Genomic DNA, 19,068 nt, shown 5'->3' on the forward strand with positions numbered 1-19,068 from the left:
CTAGTAGCAAAATAGATGATGGACAGTGGGCAGTGGGCAGCTTTTTGCCACATGGCCCTCCCCAATGACCCATCGGCCACAATCTAATCATGTGACTGCACAGAGCTGGCGAGTCACATGCAAGGCCAAGCAGCAGAGGCCGCCCTCATCCCAAATTCACGTCTCACCTCTTCTTCAGTGGGACACCCACATTTCAGCTCTGTGGGCGTCAGTCCCAGGGGTCCCCTGTCTATATAGCCCCGGGCTGCTGACACAGCAGGGCTGTAAGCCTCCAGCTCTGCCCTCGGTCAGGAGACTCTGCGCTGTGATGGATGCCAGGCTTTACTGCCAAGCAGGTGGGAACACTGAGGGAGAAAATGCTTAAATACAGCCCAGCCACTTTGGAGAACTGTTTGCCATTTCTTACAAAGCTAAACAAATACCTTCCTTACAACCGCTAACTCCTCTCTCAGGTAGTCACACGCAGCCCCCCAAAAAGAAACACAAGCACAAGAATGTTCATAATAGTGGAAACTGGAAGCAGCATCAAGCCCACATGCAGAAGTGCAGGTATGCAAATTGCTGTGTGTAAATGAAAAAGAGTGACGGCCCACACTCACAACGACAGGCAGAGCTTCTCAGGGCCACAACGCAACAAAAGATGCCATACACAAAGAGTACATACTGCAGGTCTTTTCTGCAAAATTCCAGAGCCAATCCATGGGAAGGGAAATGAGAAAAGTGCCTGTGCCCAGAGGCTGGCATAGCGCCAGGACTGACTTGGAGTGGCCCGAGGGAATTTTCTGGGATGGTAGAAAGGTTCTATATTTTTTGGTGGTTATATAAGTGTATACATTTGTCAAAAACTTAGCAAACAGAACACTTAAAATTGGTTCATTTTTATGTAAAAGTAATTTACATGCCAGTTCCTCTGGTGTTGGTACCAACTGAGGAGCACACATGTTCTCAGTCACACGGGACAGTCCCAGCAATCAGCAAGTATCAGGAGACAAAGCAAATCTCAAGAGCAGAAATTAGTGACAACAGTGCAATGAAATCAGACATAAACTACGGGAGCCATAAATCCACCTTGCAGGAAATTCACATTATAAACTATGGGGACTTCAGCAAGGAGACCTACAAAAGGACACAGGAGAGAGCGCTGTGTGCACCAGCCAGGGGTGCGGACCGACCAGCGGGAAACCAGCCCAACAAGACAATGGAGACAGGAGAAATGACCAAGGACCCCATGAAATGGAAAATGCTGAGCTTGATGAGACCAAACGGGAATCGGTGAATGAGAGGCAGCCAGCCCCTGATCAGTGATACCAAGAACTACACCTGTGAAAAAAATTTTCAGCAGTAAAATGGACAAATTTTTGGCAGGTCTCGTTAATAACAAAATCCCTAAAAGTAGGTACAAAAAGGCAGACAAACATGAAATAAGACTATAAATGACACTATGCCCAAGTTTTTACAAAAAAATGGAAAAACATAGTTGAAGTCATAGTTTTTCTAGGAAAATATAAATGACTTATATTGAGTCAAAGTAAAATGCCATAGAAGAAATGGAAAGACTGTAGTGAACTTTGCACAAGAATGTTCTCACTTATGATTATTTGTTCTACCAGAAAATGAGAGCATGGGAAAGAAGGGAAAGCAGACAGACCGGCAGCCCTGGGTGGGGCCCTGAGCCCCAAGCCCCCCAGGACCCAGGGCACCGGGCCCTCAGCCGGGGCCAGAGAGCGCCAGCCACAGAGGCAACTCCCCTTTGATTCTTTCGTTTTCTTCAGGCCTGTGAGCCTGGAAGGACCTGGCCCCATGCCCTCCATCCCCCTGCATGGCGAGGGACCATGCCTGGGTGGCAGGCTCCAGGACGTGGGAAGGACTCTGTGCATTTGGTGGGGCCTGGGTGTCCTGTGGGGCTCAGTTACTCAGGTCTGGAGAAAAGAAGGATTTGTAATGAAGACACGCACAGTGGTGCTGTTTATAACTGAGAAAACTGGAAACAAGCCAGATCACCCCCACCCCCACCCCAGGGACTAGCCTGGCAGATACAGAGAGGAGGGGATGGAGATGCCAGCCATGTGACCCGTGGGGAGGGAGAGCTCCAGGGAGACAAGAGCCTCATGCGTGGGGAGGAACCAAATATAAGGCAGTTTGCACACAGCAACCATAATCATAGGGCCTTGAGGCATGCACTCCGCACAAGTGTTGGCCGGCAGGAGAACAGCCGGAGTCAGAGTCACCAGGGAGGCCCTCCCGACCATCACCCATGCCAGTGCAAGCAGGACTTGGGGCATGGAGGGTGGAGAAGTGAGGGGGTGGATATAGCCCCATGTGCCTTACCTGGCCTGGGGGCAGGTGAGCAAGCAGGGAGCATAGCGCCCCTGCAAAGCCTCTGAGATGGAATCCAAACTTCAGACCACGGACCTTCACACCAGAGACACACGCCTACCTCAGAGCTGAGTTCACGGCCCCCTCTACAGAAAAAGAGGCACAGTCTCTGGAGGAAGGGAGGTAACACTTGAAACTCCCCCTGGAGGGCCACGCTCCTTGTCCTGCTGGAACTCCCTCGGCCCTCCTCTGAGGTGCCCCCATGTTCGGGGTCCCCTGCTCTGACAGTCATCACACAGGGGTCCTGAGGGTGGTTAGAGGGAGGAGGTCAGCAGGCTGGGTCCTATAGAGCAGGCCCCTTCCTCCCCTTGCAGTTGGCCTTTCGTTGGTCAGAAGCAGCTTTGCATAAAACGCATGGCCCCAAGCCCCGTCCCCATTCCCAGCAGGCCACCTGGGCTTTGGGGGCTCCCTGAAGCAGAGGACTACTAAGGCCCTCCATGCAGCTGGAGGGCGGGGCCTCAGCTGGGCCCCCACCAGCAGTCAGATGATGTCAGCCGCTTAAGCAGCCTCAAGGCAGCCCTGAGGGTCATGCAGGCAGGCTGCCCTTCACATCGCCTCAGGCCGGGTCTGCTGGACAGAGCAGCTCCACCCAGCCGGGGCCCATCAGAATGGCTGCTCCCAGGGCTGCCTGCGGTTATTGACCTCTTCAGGATCCAGGGTCTCCTGAGTCCTCTTGACCTCCCCTTTCCCCAGTCCCCACACCCCCAAGGGAAACTGCTGAGGGCCACACTCCTGCTGTGGACAGTAGGATTGGGGGCGCCAGGGAGAGGGGCAGGTTGGGGGTAAAGGCATTGAGTTCCCATAGGGGTGTAGGGGAGAGCCCCCCTGGAGATGGGGGGTGGGGAGGGCCCACAGGTCAGAGCAAAGATGAGAACTGCAGGAGCAGCCCGGGGCCATCACGGGAAGGAGGGGTAGGAGCCTCCACCTAGTGAATGTCACCAGGAGGGGAGAAAGGGCTCAGTTATGGGTCTGGAGGGGAAGCCACTATCTAGGAGACAGTCTGAAGAGGAAGGGTCAGAGGTGAGCAGCAGCAGGTAGAGGGCGAGAGGCCAGGAGGGAAGAGCAGCCTGGGTGCCAATGCCAAGACGTTTCCAGGCAGAGAAGTGTCACTGAGAGGGGGTCCAGTGGCCGGTGTGCAAGGAGGGTGTTGGGGGGACAGAGCACTGCCTTATCTGTCAAGAATCTGACTTGTCACTTCCACTTCTAGACAATGACTAGCTGGTATCAGATTAGCCTTTCCACCATAAGTAAACACAAAACTAGATAAAACTCATGGAACTCGTTTCTGGCGGTGGGCGGCAGACAGTGCCAGACAACATGTGACTGCGCGGTTCTGGCCTCAGAACAGCTCCTGGCTGTTGCACGGGGGTCATAGAGACCTGATGAAGCAGAGACAGGGCTGGGGCAGGAGAAGCAGGAGTGTGCAGACAGGACAAGGGACCAGAGGGAGCCTCGGGCCGGCCGTGGAGCTCCTTGTGGGCCTGGGAGCCCTTAGCTGGGGGGCTGTGCACACACGGCAGTCTTGGGTTGTGCCAAGTCATGGGCCCTTAGGAAACACCCAGGATTCTCCAGGATCTGCAGTAACAGCACAAAAGCAAGCCTAGACAAGTTCAGACCATCAGCCAATGGCTGAACTACCCACAAAAAGAAGTCAACATTCTTCAGAGGAAGTTAACAGAATCTTGAGTTTCAGGACATATTAGCAAAATGTCCAGTATTCAATTAAAAAAACAACAACTAGGTGTACAAAGAAACAGAAAGATGTGACCTCCAGGCAAGGAGAAAGCAGTCTGCAGAGACAAGACTGAACCCAGGACGCCTGGCCACTGAACGGGGCTGGCCTCGAGGCGGCTCGCGCAGGTAAGTTCAGAGAATCAAGGGAGATGTGGCCTTAATGAGTGAACGGGTCGGAAATCTCAGCCCACAAGTGGAAGAAATATATATACGAACAGACCAGGAGAAATGGTTCAATCTGAAAATTAGAGTACAAGGGCTGAGGGGAAGGCATCCACACCAAATGGTCCGCACACAGGTGACGAGTCTCAGAAGAAATGGTGTCACGTTGAGGCCGACTCCAGTATTTGAAAACACAGTGATCAAAAACTTCCCAATTTGATGAAAAACATTAGTTTACATATCCAATAATCTCAACAAACCCCAGTCAGAATAGTATGAAGAGAAACACACCAGACACATATGGTTCTAAAAAATCAAAGAAAATACTGAAAGCAGCCAGAGAAACAAGACACCTTCCTTATGGGCAGACAATTGCCAGAATTATTACTGAGTTCTCATCAGAAGCAATGGAGGCCCAGTAACAGTGAAATGACATAACCAAAGTCCTGAAAGGAAAAGCTGTCAACCCAGAAATTCTCATCCACTGAAAACATCCCTAAAAACAAGGTTAAAGTAAAGACATTCATATAAACAGAACTGTGAGAATTTGCTGACAGAAGGCCCACAATATAGTACAGGTTGTGCCCTGTGGCCAGGAAGAATGACACAGACGGGAACTCCCATCTGAAGGGAGGAAGGGAGAGCCGTGGGGAGACATGTGGCAGGCCTGTCCTAGCCGTGCCACAGCGCTACCTTGGCCTCATTTGCAGGCAAACACGGAAACAAAACAAGACATTCACAAAGTGGCTGGCCTGACCCCTTCGGACCAACAAGGCCTACAGGGCAAAGAAGACAGAAGGATGTCCAGGTGTGAGGAAACCGCACACACGAGCCAGCTAAATGCAACGTGGGATCCTGGAGCAAACGCAAAGCTCACGAAGGACGCTGTGGGCAACGGGCATGGTGTACCTCTGAGAGTGACTTGGGCCAGTTTGATTTCCCGATTCTGACAGTTTTGCTGTGTGTTTACATGAGAGGACCCTGGCATTGCACATGGATGGGGGATAGTGAAGCATTGTCCCTACAGCTTATTATCAAATGTGCCAGAAAAAAACATGAATACAGAGAACAAGGCAAATGGAGTAAAATGCTAACAACTGGGGAATTTGGTGGAAGAGTGGAGCTCAACGTTTCCATGAATTTTAGATTATTTCAAAATTAGACATTAAAAAAATAAACAGCTTTCTGGGCAAGAATGAGGACAAGAGGGCAAGAGAATGGATCAAAGGCCCAAGAAGGTGGCTGATTTTAATAATTATTTTGACTGCAGTGTAATATATGTACAGAGAGCACACAAGTCACAGGCATGCAGATGCAATACACCACTGCCTCACCAGGCACCCAGGCTGAGAGACAGAACAAGGCCTGCATGCCTGGCCTCCAGCCCCACAGCAGCCACAGCTGGCTTTCACCAGCATGAACTGGGAGGCTTGAACAGCTGGAACTGTAGAGTATTTCCTTGTGTGTCTGGTTTTCTCTTCAGTATCATGTCTGTGATTCAAACACGCTTCTGTGTCTGGGAACAGCAGTGTGTCCACTGTAGTGATATTTCCGGTCATGCACCCATCAGGCACTGTGGACACCCTTACTCATGTCTCAGGACACAGGTGTGCATTTACATTGGCAAAGACCCAGGCCTGGAATTTCTGGGCTGTTGGTGGTGAATGTGCCTCCCTTTAATGGACACTGCCAAATTTCTCAAAGTGGTTGTACCAAGTCACATTCCCAAGAACACAACCTGAATCCCAGCTGCTCCACAGTCCCACTAATAAGGACTGGCATTGCAGGATTTTTGGCCATCCAGGTGGCTGTTACATTGTGCTCTTAACTTTCACTGCCCTGGTATCTGGAACACTTTCTCATGTATTTTTGGACCATTTGGATGTCCCTTTTCATGAAGTTTGGTTCATCTTTACCCCATTTTTTAAACTCATTGTTTGTCTTTTCCTTATTCATTTGTAGAAGTTCTTTATATATCCTGGATCAGAGTCCTTTGTTAGATAGCTGCACTGCGAATGTCTTTTCCCGTTCTGTGGCTTACCTTTTCATTCTCTTGCACATTATTAATGGTCTTTGACAAATATAAGCTCTTAATTTCAAATTGATCAATTATTTTCTTCAATGGCATTGTGCTTTTTATATTCTATCTAAGAAATTGCTACCTACCCCCAAGGTCATAAAGATATTTTTTTTCCCTACAGCTTTATTGTTAATGCCTCAGATCTAGTTGTACAATTCTTAGGAATCAGGTGTGTAAAGGAGGCATTAAGACTTCTTTCCATGCAGGTACCCAATTCACCCAGCAGTTAAGTTTGGAAAAGACTCTTCTCCTGATTTATAAGCGCTATCTTTGTCATACATGTGTGGGCCTGCTTCTAGACTCTGTTCAGTTCCATGGATCTATAGTCTGGGTTTGACCAAGGACCAGGGCTGTCAGGGTAATCACAGCAGCTTTGCTCTGAGTCTGATGCCTGGGGCACAAGCCCTTCAGCTCTGCTCTTTCTCCTCCTGCAACTCATACCTGTTCTTCCTCCTTTGCAACTTCAGATAGATTTTAGAATCAGCTTGTCAATTTCACACACAGACGCTGACATCTTGGGGGAGTGGTTACATTATTCAGGGTGCAGAGGATTGAAATTATTTCAATACTGTATCTTCCAATTCATGAATATGGTATATGTCTTCCATCTATTCAGGTGTACTTTAATTTACCTCAGTAAAATATGGACCTTCCTTGTTTTTGATGACCTTGACAGTTTCAAAGAGTATTGGCCAGGTATATTATAGGAATCTCCTCTGTTGGAATTTGTCTGATGTTTTTCTACTGTTTAGACTGGGGTTGTAGGTTTATGGGAAGAGGATCACAGAGACAAAGGTCCAGTTTAGTTTTATCACATGATATTAAGGGTACATACTAAGAAAATAATTAAAAAATTTTTTCCTGAAAAAAAAAATTTACCTCAGTAAAGTTTATAGTTTCTTGTGTAGAGGTTTTGCATGTCTTTTGTTACACTTATTCCTAGATAGTTGATGTTTTTCAAATATGACTCCATGTTTTAGTTGTTACTGGTATATATAAAAATTTTTAAATATTTGCATTATAGCCAACAACTTTGTTAATTTCGCACATTAATTCTAGTAAGCTGCCTGAAATTCTTTTGGCTATTCTCTGTCTACAATAATGTCATCTGTGAGTAATGACTATTTTACATCTTCCGACTTCTTGCTCTTCTCGCCTCTGTGCTGGCCAAGCTCTCTGGTTGACGTTGAGTAGCAGTGGTGATTACAGATACCCTTGCCTCACTCTGAATCTCCAGGGAAAGTTTTTAGTATGTCATCATGAAGAAGGATTTTTGTAGACATTCTAATGGAATAAGAAAGTTTCCTCTACTACCAGGACATGATAAGAGTAATTTTAATCTTTTAAAATGGGTTAAAACTTACGGCTTAACCATATGATCAACTCCATTGCCACTGGATGTGCTAAGAGGCAAAGAAGCCAGCAGAGCTTCAGCAATTCATGGAGAAGAGTAGAAAGTTGTAACTATAGTGCTGGCAAAACAGCCAGGACTCAGGAGGCTGGAAGCCCCAAAGTCTCATCCCCCTGAAGCATTTGCATGAATGTTGATACATGTGGTGGGAGGCTGAGAAGCAAATAAGAAAGTCAGTGAAGAGCTGAGTGGGGTTTTCAACAATCTCACGCTTAGGAAGAAACAAAAGTGGGATTCCAGGGTCTGAGTGGGGCTTGGGGAGGGCTACATCCTAGGAATGGGCATGAGCCAAAGATATACATACTGCAGTCCTACCTCATGTACCTAGATTAAGATAGTCTGCCCGCACTCCAGCTGCCCCCAAATGGTGAGAACCCTCTCTGGAGAATGGCAATAGCATCCACAACCTCTACAATTTCTCAGGGACAATATCAACATTCAAGTTAAAATTGCCAGACCTTCCAGGAAAAAGCCCTCAGATGACAGGTATTGGAGTTATCAGACAGACTTTTAAATAACCCTACTAATATTTTAAAGAAAAACAGATGATAAGATGAAGACTTTCACTAGATAAAATACACACACATACATAAATTCTAGAGCTGAAAACACAATAATTGACCTCCAGATATAGTCAATGGGTTCACAACGGACATGAAGAGGATTAGAGGAAGGGGTGGCACAGGTGGGACAGGAGAAGCCAAAGCTGGTGCACACAGACTGCAGGTAGGAGGGACTGGGGCCTGCAAGAGGTTCTAAACACGCATGGCAGGAGTCCCACGATGAGAAAGATAGGGGACACAAGAAATACAAGAAGATATGGTGGCCGATAATACTGAAAACAAATGAAAGCCATCAGTCCACAGATCAAGATGAACCCCAAACAGGGTAAATACAAAGACAGTCTTAAAAGGAGCCAGAGTAAAAAGAAATAACTACAAAGGGGCTTCAAAAGAGGAACAGCCAGACATAGCAAACTTTTTCAACACAAATGAATAGCCACAGGGGAATAAAATAGCATTTTTAAAGACCTGGAAAAAATAATTACCAACCTAGAATTCTATAGAAGGCTGTGGCAAAAGCATCCTTCAAAAGTAAAGGTGAAGAGAAAATGAATCTGGCTTCTTGGCCTCTTAGCACTACTAGCTCTAGGCTCAGCTTCTCTGCCCAAGTCAGAACCCAGAGGGCCTGGAGGGCAAGTGGTGTGCAAACACCGGCTCACCTCTCTCCAATTCTCTTTGGAAACATGGCTCCTCAGCTCCTGGTCATCTGCAGCTGGTTGATGATTTAAACACATTTTTTCTTGCCTGGACTTTCAAATTATTCTTATTGGGAGACTATGGTCTGTCCAAGTGCCCCACCAGAGTGGAAGTGGAAATTCAAGGAAAGGTCATTTTATAAATGACATAAAGTTGGACATGTGTCTGGACAGAGGAAAAATAATAAAATAATGATGACAGCTCCCCTTTCTATAGTGCCCATATTATGTGCCAGACTCTATGTTAAGTAGTTACATGTACTATATTATTAGATTTTTACATCAATCTCATGAGATGGTAATATGTCTGTTCCCATTTTACAGATGTGGAAACTAAGGCTTAGAGAGGTAAATTAACTTGTCCTGGCAATCTGTCCACCCACTGGAGCCTAAATACATGGGAAAAAAATTTTGTTTTTTCTATCATGATAAAATACACATGTAACATAAAATTTGCCATATCAACCATTTTTAAGTGTACAATGGCAGTAAGTACATTCACAATGTCGTGTAACCATCATCGCTCTCTATTTCCAAACTCTTTTTGTCACCTCAAAGAGAAACTCTGTAGCCATTAAGTAATAATTCCCCCTCCCCTCCCCACCACCAGACCCTAGTAACCTCTGGTCTACTTCCTGTCTCTATGAATTTGCCTACTCTAGGTATTTCAGATATGTGGAATAATATAAAATTTGTCCTTTTGTGTCTGGCTTATTTCCCTTAGCATTTTTCAAAGTTCATCCATGTTGTTGCATGTGTTAGAAATTCATTCTTTTCTTTTCTATGGCTGAAGAACATTGCCTCGTATTCTCTACCACATTTTGTTTATCCATTCATCAGTTGATGGACATTTCCATTATTTCTACCTCTGCTATTATTATGGGTAATGCTTCCACAAACATGGGCATACAAACATCTGTTTGAGCCCCTGCTTTCAGTTCTTTGGGAATGTGCCCAGAAGTGGAATTTCTGGGCCAGGTGGTGATCCTGTTTAACTTTTTAAGGAAACTCCACACTGTTTTCCACACCAGCAACATCAGAGTTCCCATTTCTCTACATCCTCTCCAACACTTATTTTCGTTTTATAAAAACAGAGCCATCAGGAGAAATGAGAACCCTCCTACACTGTCAGTGGGAATGTAAATTGGTGCAACCATTGTAGAAAGCAATATGGAGGTTCCTCAAGAAACTAAAAATAGAAATTCCATTTGACCTAGTAATTCCACTCCTGGGAATTTACCCAAAGAAAACAAGATCCCTGATTCAAAAAGACATATACACCCCCTATTTTTATCACAGCATTATTTATAATAGCCAAGATATGGAAGTCCATCAGTAGATAAATGGATAAAGAAGATGTGGTATGTATATACAATGGAATATTATTCAGCCATAAAAAAGGGAAATCCTCTCATTTGCAACAACATGGATGGATCTAGAGGGTATTATGCTCAGTGAAATAAGTCAGGCAGAAAAAGACAAATAACTTATTTGTGGAATATAAAAACAAAGCAAAACAAAAGGAACAGAATAGCAGTAGACTCACAGACACTGAGAAGTGACTGGTGTTTACCAAGGGGGGAGTCTGGGGTGGGTGGAGGGAGAGAGAGATAAAGGGGCAAAATAAGTTGCAATCACAATATTGGCTGGTCATGGTGATGGTATAGCACGGAGAATACAGTTAATGATTCTGTAACATCTTACTATGTTGACAGACAGTGACTGCACTGGATGGGGTAAGGATTTAATTAACTGCTGAACCATTGTGTTGTCTATTTGAAACCAACATCATAAGATGGTATATCAATATGATACTTTAATTTAAAAAACAGAGCCATTCCAGTATATGTGAAATAAACCTGCCATGGTAGTTTTTGCATATCCCTATTGACTAGCCTCGAGCATCATTCCACGTGCCTCCTGACCGTCTGTGCATCTCCCTGAGGAAATGACTGCTGACGTCCTTTGGCCTTATTTCAGTTGGATTGTTTGTGGTGTTGTTATTGAGTTGTGGGAGTTCTTTCTGTATTCTGGTTACAAACTTATTTTCTCCCATTCTGTATGTTGTATTTTCACTTTCTTGATAACGTCTTTTGATGCACAAAATTTTAATTTTAATGAAGTTCACTTTTTCTATTTTTTTCTTCTGTTTGCCTGTGTTTTGGTGTCCTAAGAAGCCATTATCAAATCCAAAGTCGTGAAGATTGATGTTTTAACAGTTTTATGCTTTAAGCTCTTTTATTTAGGTTGTTGACCCATTTTAAGTTCATTTTTGTGTATGGCATGAGGTAGGGTCCAATTTCATCCTCAGAAACAGGCAAATTGCTGGAGACAGAAAATAGATTAGTGACTGGGGATGTAAGGCAGGGATGTGGGGTGACTGCTGACAGTCTAAGGATTTTGTGGGGGCTGAGGAGGACATTCTAAACTTAGCAGAGATGGCTGCATAATTGTGAGTACCCTAAAAACCACTGAATTGTGTACTTCAAAGGGATGTATTTTATGCCATGAATTATACTTCAATAAAGCTGTTATTAAAACAAGTAAACAGAAAGAACAGCTGGCGGCTCGTAGGAGGGGGACCGACCTGGCAGCCCGCCTCCTTCTTCCAGGGGGGCAAACATGGTGCCCTCCCATGGCCTCCCATGGCCACTGGCCAGACTACTGTACTGCATGCAGGGTCTCATGCTAAATCAAATACAGTCCAGGCCCAGAATTTTTCTCCTCCACAGTGTCACACTTTAGGTAACAAAAGATCTTCTTTCATGAATTGTTCTCCCACTTGGGCCCCAAGCCCAAACGCGGCTGTCAGTTTCTTAATCCTGGCAAGTCAGTCACCGGCACAGAGCACAGCCCCAGTCCCACTGCTCTGCAGGGGAGACTGGCCCCAGAAGGCAAGGTAGAGCCCGGAGGGAGGAGCTGGGACTCAGCCAGCCCCCCGACAAGGTGTCTGAGGGCTCCCGCTGCCCATTTGTTGACCAGCCCACCTTGGGGTCCAACTGGGGTTTCAGCACTGGAGTCGTGGACAGCTTCTCAGAGCCCAGATTTGTACTAGCCAATTACAGGCCTCTTTGTGGGTATTTTGTGGGGGTGGCAAGGGGGGATGGGACGTTTTCTCTGTGCAGAGCACAGCAAGGCTCCTGTACAGCGAGGCCACAGGGGCCCAGCCCTTCCTGCACTTGGAGGCCTGGGGGGCAGGCAGGGGTGTTGGCACCCCTGCAGCACATCAGCAGGGGCCCTGGAGAGGCGCCCTCTGTGGCCTTGCTGGGTGGACGATGTTGACAACAGGAGCCAGAAAGGAGAAGGTGCAGAGTCCAAGTGAGGACTGTGGCTGACAGACACCCCTGCCCCTGGTGTGACCAGGATTGGGAGTAGAGGGCCAGAGCCAGTCTGGCTGGCACCACTGTTGCATGAGGCCTAGTGGGCCTCTGCCTGGGAAGCTCTGGCTCCCCTTCCATGCCCAGAGGGCCCTGAGCCCTCCAGATTTGTAGCCTCCAAGCAGGGTGAGGCAAGGAGGAAGGGTAAGGGAGGCCCTAAAACTGCCCCTGGGAGGTCTGTGAGGTCATGCAGAGGGAGGCCTGGTGGGATCCCCTCCCCCGGTCAGTGGGGTGGTGTAGGACCAGGGCTGGGCACAGAGGCCTGAGGAGCCAGCCAGCCCTTTGTTCCTCCCCTCAGCAGCCATCTGGCCACTACAGACCTGCCAGGCACTTGGGTTAGGCATTCAGATGCTGTGACCACATCAGCAGCCCCAGCCCTGCTGTGCAGAGTGGTGGGAAACTCCACCTCGGAGCCCTGCCTGGCCCCTCCCCTGCCCCTCAGGGCTCAGTCCCTGAAGGCCCCCTTTGCTGGATCAGGTCCTATGCAGAGGCCACAGTGACGAGGTGAGAGTGGGATTATTTCTGCAAGAAGGTTCTCTTGATCGCGTCCTGGCTACTGTCTGCCTTATCCTCTGGCCTTAAGACCTCTGCTGGGACACACAGCCCCCAGCCCACCCGGCCAGTCCCTGGCCCCTCCAGAGTTCTGGTGTGATATGTATCCCTGTCTGTCTGTCTGTCCCTGCTAAAGACAAGGAGCCTGTCTCCCTGTGCGCCTCTGATTCCTGGGCCTGCGCTGAGAATATGATTCCCAGGAAAAGCTGTTCAGCCAAACTTAGCACAGAATGGCAATTCTGGAGTTGAGCTCTGCCTAGCAACAAGATTAGCAGCTGATTTTGCAAACCGGTATTTTTATCCTGGGACTGGAATGGCTGAGAGAATTGGGCCCCCACAGCACCACCTGGAGATCCAGCCCCCGCCAGACGCTCCTCCTGGCCCCGTGCCTGGCTCTGCCTCCCCTTTTTCTCCAAGCCCTGGGGAAGAAGAAACCTGAGAGGCTCCAGAGTCAGCCGCCAGGCCCATGAGGATGCCTGGGATGATGCCAGACGCAGAGGCTCTGGGCCTGCCCCACACCTGCCCCCACAGCCCAGAGCCTCTGCACTTCGCAGAGCCCCATCCAACAGAGGGCTCTACAGGGCCAGGGGCCTCCTCCAGGTGGTGCACAGGGGGCTCTGGACCACTTCCTCACACCACTGCCTGCCCTCTTGCTACCCCCACAATGACCAGAACGTTCCACAGCTAAAGTGCCAGTGCAGTTCATGTGGCTGCCATCTGCCATCATCTAGGGTCCATCAGTGCTCCTGGTTCTATAGAAAAAACTGTAATGGGAAAACCTTCCAGATCTGGGCTTCCAACTCCAGAACAAGATGGCACAGACTCACTTTCCAGCTTCTCCTTACTGGACATAATCCAACAGACACCCATGAAAGAGCCCTGAACACTGGAAGAGAAGGCAGACGGCATCTCTAGGGGTCTGGGACTCAAGGATAGCATGCTGTGCATCCCTGGGTTCTCCTTGTTCCCATGTGTCCTGGGCTGGGCACAGAGGCCTCAGCCTGAACCAGCAGTAGGTGTTGCCCAAACAGCCAACAGGACAGGAGAGGGAAGGCCCAAGGAGCAGGTGCTCTGCTCTCCAGACACTAGGGAGGTGGCATCACGGGGCCCCAGGGTCTCCCTGCCACAAAAAGAGGCCAGAACCCATATGTTTACTTAAAAAGGAGGGCTGTCTGCTAAAACAGAAGACTTAAATGGGACTGAGACTGTTCTAACATAACAGCCAGGATACAAAAAAAAAATCCTTCACCAAACCAGAAGTAGGAAAACCACAACTAGAACGAGAAAAGACAATCAACTGATATCAGTGCCAAGACACACCAGAGGTTGGGATTATCAGACTAGGGTTTCAAAGCATGAAAATGCTTCACCAAGCTGTTACAAATTCTCTTGAAACAAATGAAAAAATGGGAAATCTCAGCAAAGAAGTATGTTTCTTTTTTATATGAAAAATATATTCTATAAAGTAAAAATTATACAACTGAAAAGTACACTAACCAAATTAAAACCCTTGCTGGATGGACTCAGTAGTACAATGGCGATGATAGAAGACAGAATCAGTGAACTTGAAGACAAATCAATAAAGTTTATTCATTTTGAATAAGAGAGAAAAGTTAACAGAACCTCAGAGATCTAGAGAACAGTAACAGTAACAATAACATCCCAACTTTAACAAAATACATAAACCTACAGATTTAAGAAGCTGAGCAAACCCCAACAGGAAAAACCTGGAGAGATTCACACCAAGACACATCATGATTAAACTTCTGAAAACTAAAGATAAAGAAGAAAAAAAATATGAAAAATAGTCAGATAGAAATGATACATTACTCATAAAGGAATGCCATTCGAATGACAAACCACAGTGGTCAGAAGTGAGGGGCAAGGTACCTTTCAAGCACTGAAAGCAAAGAAAGGTCAATTGCAAACCCAATATCCAGTGACATCATCCTTCAGGAATGCAGGAGAAATAAAGGATTTCCCAGATGAAGAACACTAACAGAACTTGGTGCTATCAGACCAATTTTTAAAGAATGGCTAAGGGAGACTCTCCGACAGAAGAGCAGAACCTTCATCGAGGAAAGAACAATGGAAAGGGTAAAACAAAGGCAGCATAACAGACTTCACTTCATGAGTCTCTCTTTTTTATTTATTAAGGTATCGTTGATATACACTGTAATGAAGGTTTCACACGAAAAACAATGTGGTTATTACATTCACCCTTATTGAGTGCCCCCCCACCCCATTGCAGTCACTGTCCACCAGTGTAGTAAAGATGCCACAGAGTCCCTATTTGTCTTCTCTGAGCTACACTGTCTTCCCTGTGACCCCACATACACCATGCGCACCACTCTTCATGAGTTTCTTTAATCATATTTTATGGCTAGAGCAAAAATTCTGACATGGTTTGATGTGGTTCTTCAATGTAGAGGAAATACTAAAAGACAGTATTTTAAAATTTGGGAGGGTAAAGGAACATTAGTGGAAGTAAGGTTTCTACACTCAGAATGACAAGATGTGAACATCAATAGACTGTGACATGCTTTATACATATACACACACACACACACAGATATATATAAATATATATGGAAATACCTAACCACTAAAAAAACTATACAAGGAAATTTGCTAAAAAACATTACAAATAATGTGGAATTGTGAAAAAGGTTCAAGAGAGCCACAGGAAGACAAGGAAAAAGAAAAAGAGGAATAAGAAGTAAAGGAAAGAAACAAAGCAAATAAGAAAATGGCAGACTAACATCAATAATTACTTTAAATATATACAGTCTAAGTGCACCAATTAAAAGAAGGGAGGAAAAGCACGCCCCAGCTGTATTGTCTATTAGGAACTCACCTCAAAGGAGACTGAAGGTAAAAGGGTGGGAAAAGATTTATCATGTAAACATTATCAAAAAATAAAATTTTAAATTATCTACTATTTATGGAGTGGCTATATTAAGCTAATATAGGTTTCAGAGCAAGAACGTAGTTTGCGACAGAGATGGACATTACATGATGGTAAATGCCCTCGTGCTGTGGGTCCTCTGGCTGCTGACCTGCATCCTTAGTAAGCTGGTAACGGGAGTGCTTCCCTGCATCCCGTGAGCCACTCTAGCAGATCAATGGAACCCAGGGCAGGGGAGGGTCGGGGGACCTCCACCCTGCAGGCATCACTCAGAGGGAGGTGCAGGTGCAACCTGGATATCTGGCACAGCGATGGGCAGTCTGGCAGGACTGAGCCCTCACCTATGGAGTCTGACAGTTCCCCTAGGCAGGCAATGTCAGAACCAAGAAGAATCTTTGGCCACCCTGCTCGTGCTGTGGGAAGGCCCCACCTTGGCACTGGGACCTAGAGACTTGACCACCCAAGAAGATACACGTGTACAGCTGTTCCCGGAGTCAGACCCGGGGGGAAGCAAACTGCCCACGGGTGAAACCAGCAGGCACCCACAGGTCACAGGGCTGGCCTCCAGCGGCTCTGTGCAGAACATCTTCCTCACCCTCCCACCTCCCCACTTCAGAGGTGCCAGGCTGTCTCTCCCAGCACCACTCGGACACTGACTCTGTCACATTGGAAGGGCCTTTGTGATCGCCATCAGGTCCCCCCAGGTAACCCAGAACACTGATTTTAGGGCCAATAATTAATCCTGCCACTCTTGTCTGTGTCCCTGCCCCTTTGCATGGCCTATTCACAGGTCTGGAGGCTGGGGACAGGGACTGCGGGGTTTGCTCTTCCGTCTGTCACAGCACCAGACATGGGGGTACACAGAGAAGCTGGTGGGATGTGAAAGGTGCAGCCATTCTGGACACCAGTGTGACAGTTTCTTACAAAGTCACACGTACTCTTAACATGTGACCCAACAACTGCACACTCAGCCATTTGCCCTGAAGACACGAAAAGGTGTTCATAGTAGATACCTGCACGTGAGTGTCTGCAGCAGCTCAACGCAGGAACTGACCCCCGTCTTTGGGTGTCCAGGGCACTCTTGTTAACAAACACTACCGCTGATGGTGTGGAAGCACGCTGACGGGAGAACCGGCCTCTGAGACACGTACTTCTGTCTGTTTACACCCACTCCCTCAACAGCGTGGTGTGGTGCAGGGCTGTGGCAGCAGGTGAAGGCAGCAAGCCCACAAAAAGCCCATGACGGCAGGTACACGGGGTCACACATCATTAGACCACACGCTGCTCGCAGGCTTGGGGCCCCGGACCAGCGGGCTCACAGCAGGCCATGGGCCATGCCGATGTTCACCCGATTTCATACGCAGCAGCCACTGGCACAGCCTGGCAAGGGGCACACACAGCACTTCACAGCTTCCCTCGAGTCTGTAATTAGCTTAGTGAGAAGTCAGGTTATTCCCAGAAATGTGTCCGGGATTGTCTGTCCCAGTGGGGAGGACAGCCCCTGGGCTAACTGTGGGTGCCCAACATCTCTCCCCACCCTTCCCCTGCTCTGTGCCTTCCAGGCTGGCCGGTGTGGACACTGGGGGTTCCTGCTCAGGGGGTCAGCCAGTGGGTACCCCACCCTCCTGCTCAGGGGTTCATGTGACTACAGTCCCCAAAGATGCCCCATCCCTCCCACCCCAGGGGACCTGCCACACTTCCATCAAGTCAATTCTCGAGTTCCTTGGGCCCTTCAGAACCCAGTGGAGCACAGTATGGCTTTTCTACCAGGATCTGATGGAATGTCAAACGTGGGATTCTCTCAGCTGAGCTCAGAGGCAGCTGGGACAGCAGCGGGCATGCCCACTGCCATGCAGTGAGGGTGGGGCAGGGCGGCGCAGGGTCTGGACCCCAGGCCTCCTGGCTTGAGACTGGGCCAGACTCCGTCCAGGCAGGAGTGATCCCATCAAGACTGCTGGCACTACCCAGCCCGCCTGTGCCCCGGGGCCACAGCCCCACCCAGAGAAGTCTCTCTGACTGCTGTAACCAAGTGCTGCAGTCTTGGTGGCTTAAAACATTACCAACTTATGACCCTGGCCCCAGAAATCAGAGGTCAGAACCAAGAGGAAAATCCCTCTCTGCCCTTCCCACTTTTGGAGCTGCCCACCTCCACCTTCAACCTCTGCTCTGTGGCCACCTGCTCCTCTGACCCTGACCCACCTGCCCTTTCTTGGGGACCCTGGGATGTGGGGCCCACTGGGATCTCCCAGTACCATCCCTTATGCAGGGTCCTCACATCCCTTATGGGAGAGGACACCTGCTCAGGTGCAAGAGCCGAGGCATCAGCCTGCCATTCAGAACTGCACCCCTCCTCCTGCGGCCCTTCCATGTGGGGTGGCCGCCCAACCACCAGCTCCTTCCCCTGGCATGTGCCCTGGAATGGGGAGGAGGCGCTTCCTGCCCCACCTCTGGCCAGCCCCTCCCTCTGCCCCTGGGAGGCCCCTGCCCCACCTTCCACCAGGCACAGAGCCACCCTTGTCTTCCACCACCACAGACCTTCCCTCTGGCCGCTCACCTGTCCCTGGCCTTGGACCCTGAGAGCTGTCCCCATTACTGGCTGCCTGGCCCTGCTAGAGGCCCCCTGGGTCCTCAGCTCCAGGGCAGGCTGGCTGCCATGAGTGGGAGATGGGGAGGGGGAATCACAAGGGCACCCCCTCCTCACAGCCCAGAGAGAAGCAGGGCGCAGTGGGGCAGTAGAGGTTAAGGACCAAGGTAGTGGGCTCTGCCCGACAGCTGTAGCCACAGTGGCCTGGACTCTGCCCAGCACTGCCAGGAGAGCCCAGGGACCGGGACCACCCTAAATCTCATCAGAGGAGCCATGAATCACTCTTTTTAGTGGGTGTGGTCTCACTTTGGGAAGATGAAGCTCTGGAACAGTGATGACTGATGGTGTGACATGCTTATTACCCCTGAGCTGTGCTGTGCATGGCCTCCACATCTAACCACAGGATTTAAAGGGTCTGGCCCCCTGCCACCAGGTTGCCTTCCTACCTAGAGGTGGGGGAAGAAGGGAGGGAGCAGAGGGGACCAGGCCCAGGCATAGCTTCCAGGGGTAGACGCCCCTGAGGATGGGAGGGACATTTCTTGGGATCTCAGGTGGCTGTCCTGAAGGTCCAGCAGAGGGAGGGGTATGGAGTTCAGGTGGGCGGGAGGTCTGGTTCTGAGAGGCTA

Source organism: Manis pentadactyla, chromosome 7, assembly GCF_030020395.1.
Source record: "Manis pentadactyla isolate mManPen7 chromosome 7, mManPen7.hap1, whole genome shotgun sequence".
NCBI classification, from domain to species: domain Eukaryota; kingdom Metazoa; phylum Chordata; class Mammalia; order Pholidota; family Manidae; genus Manis; species Manis pentadactyla.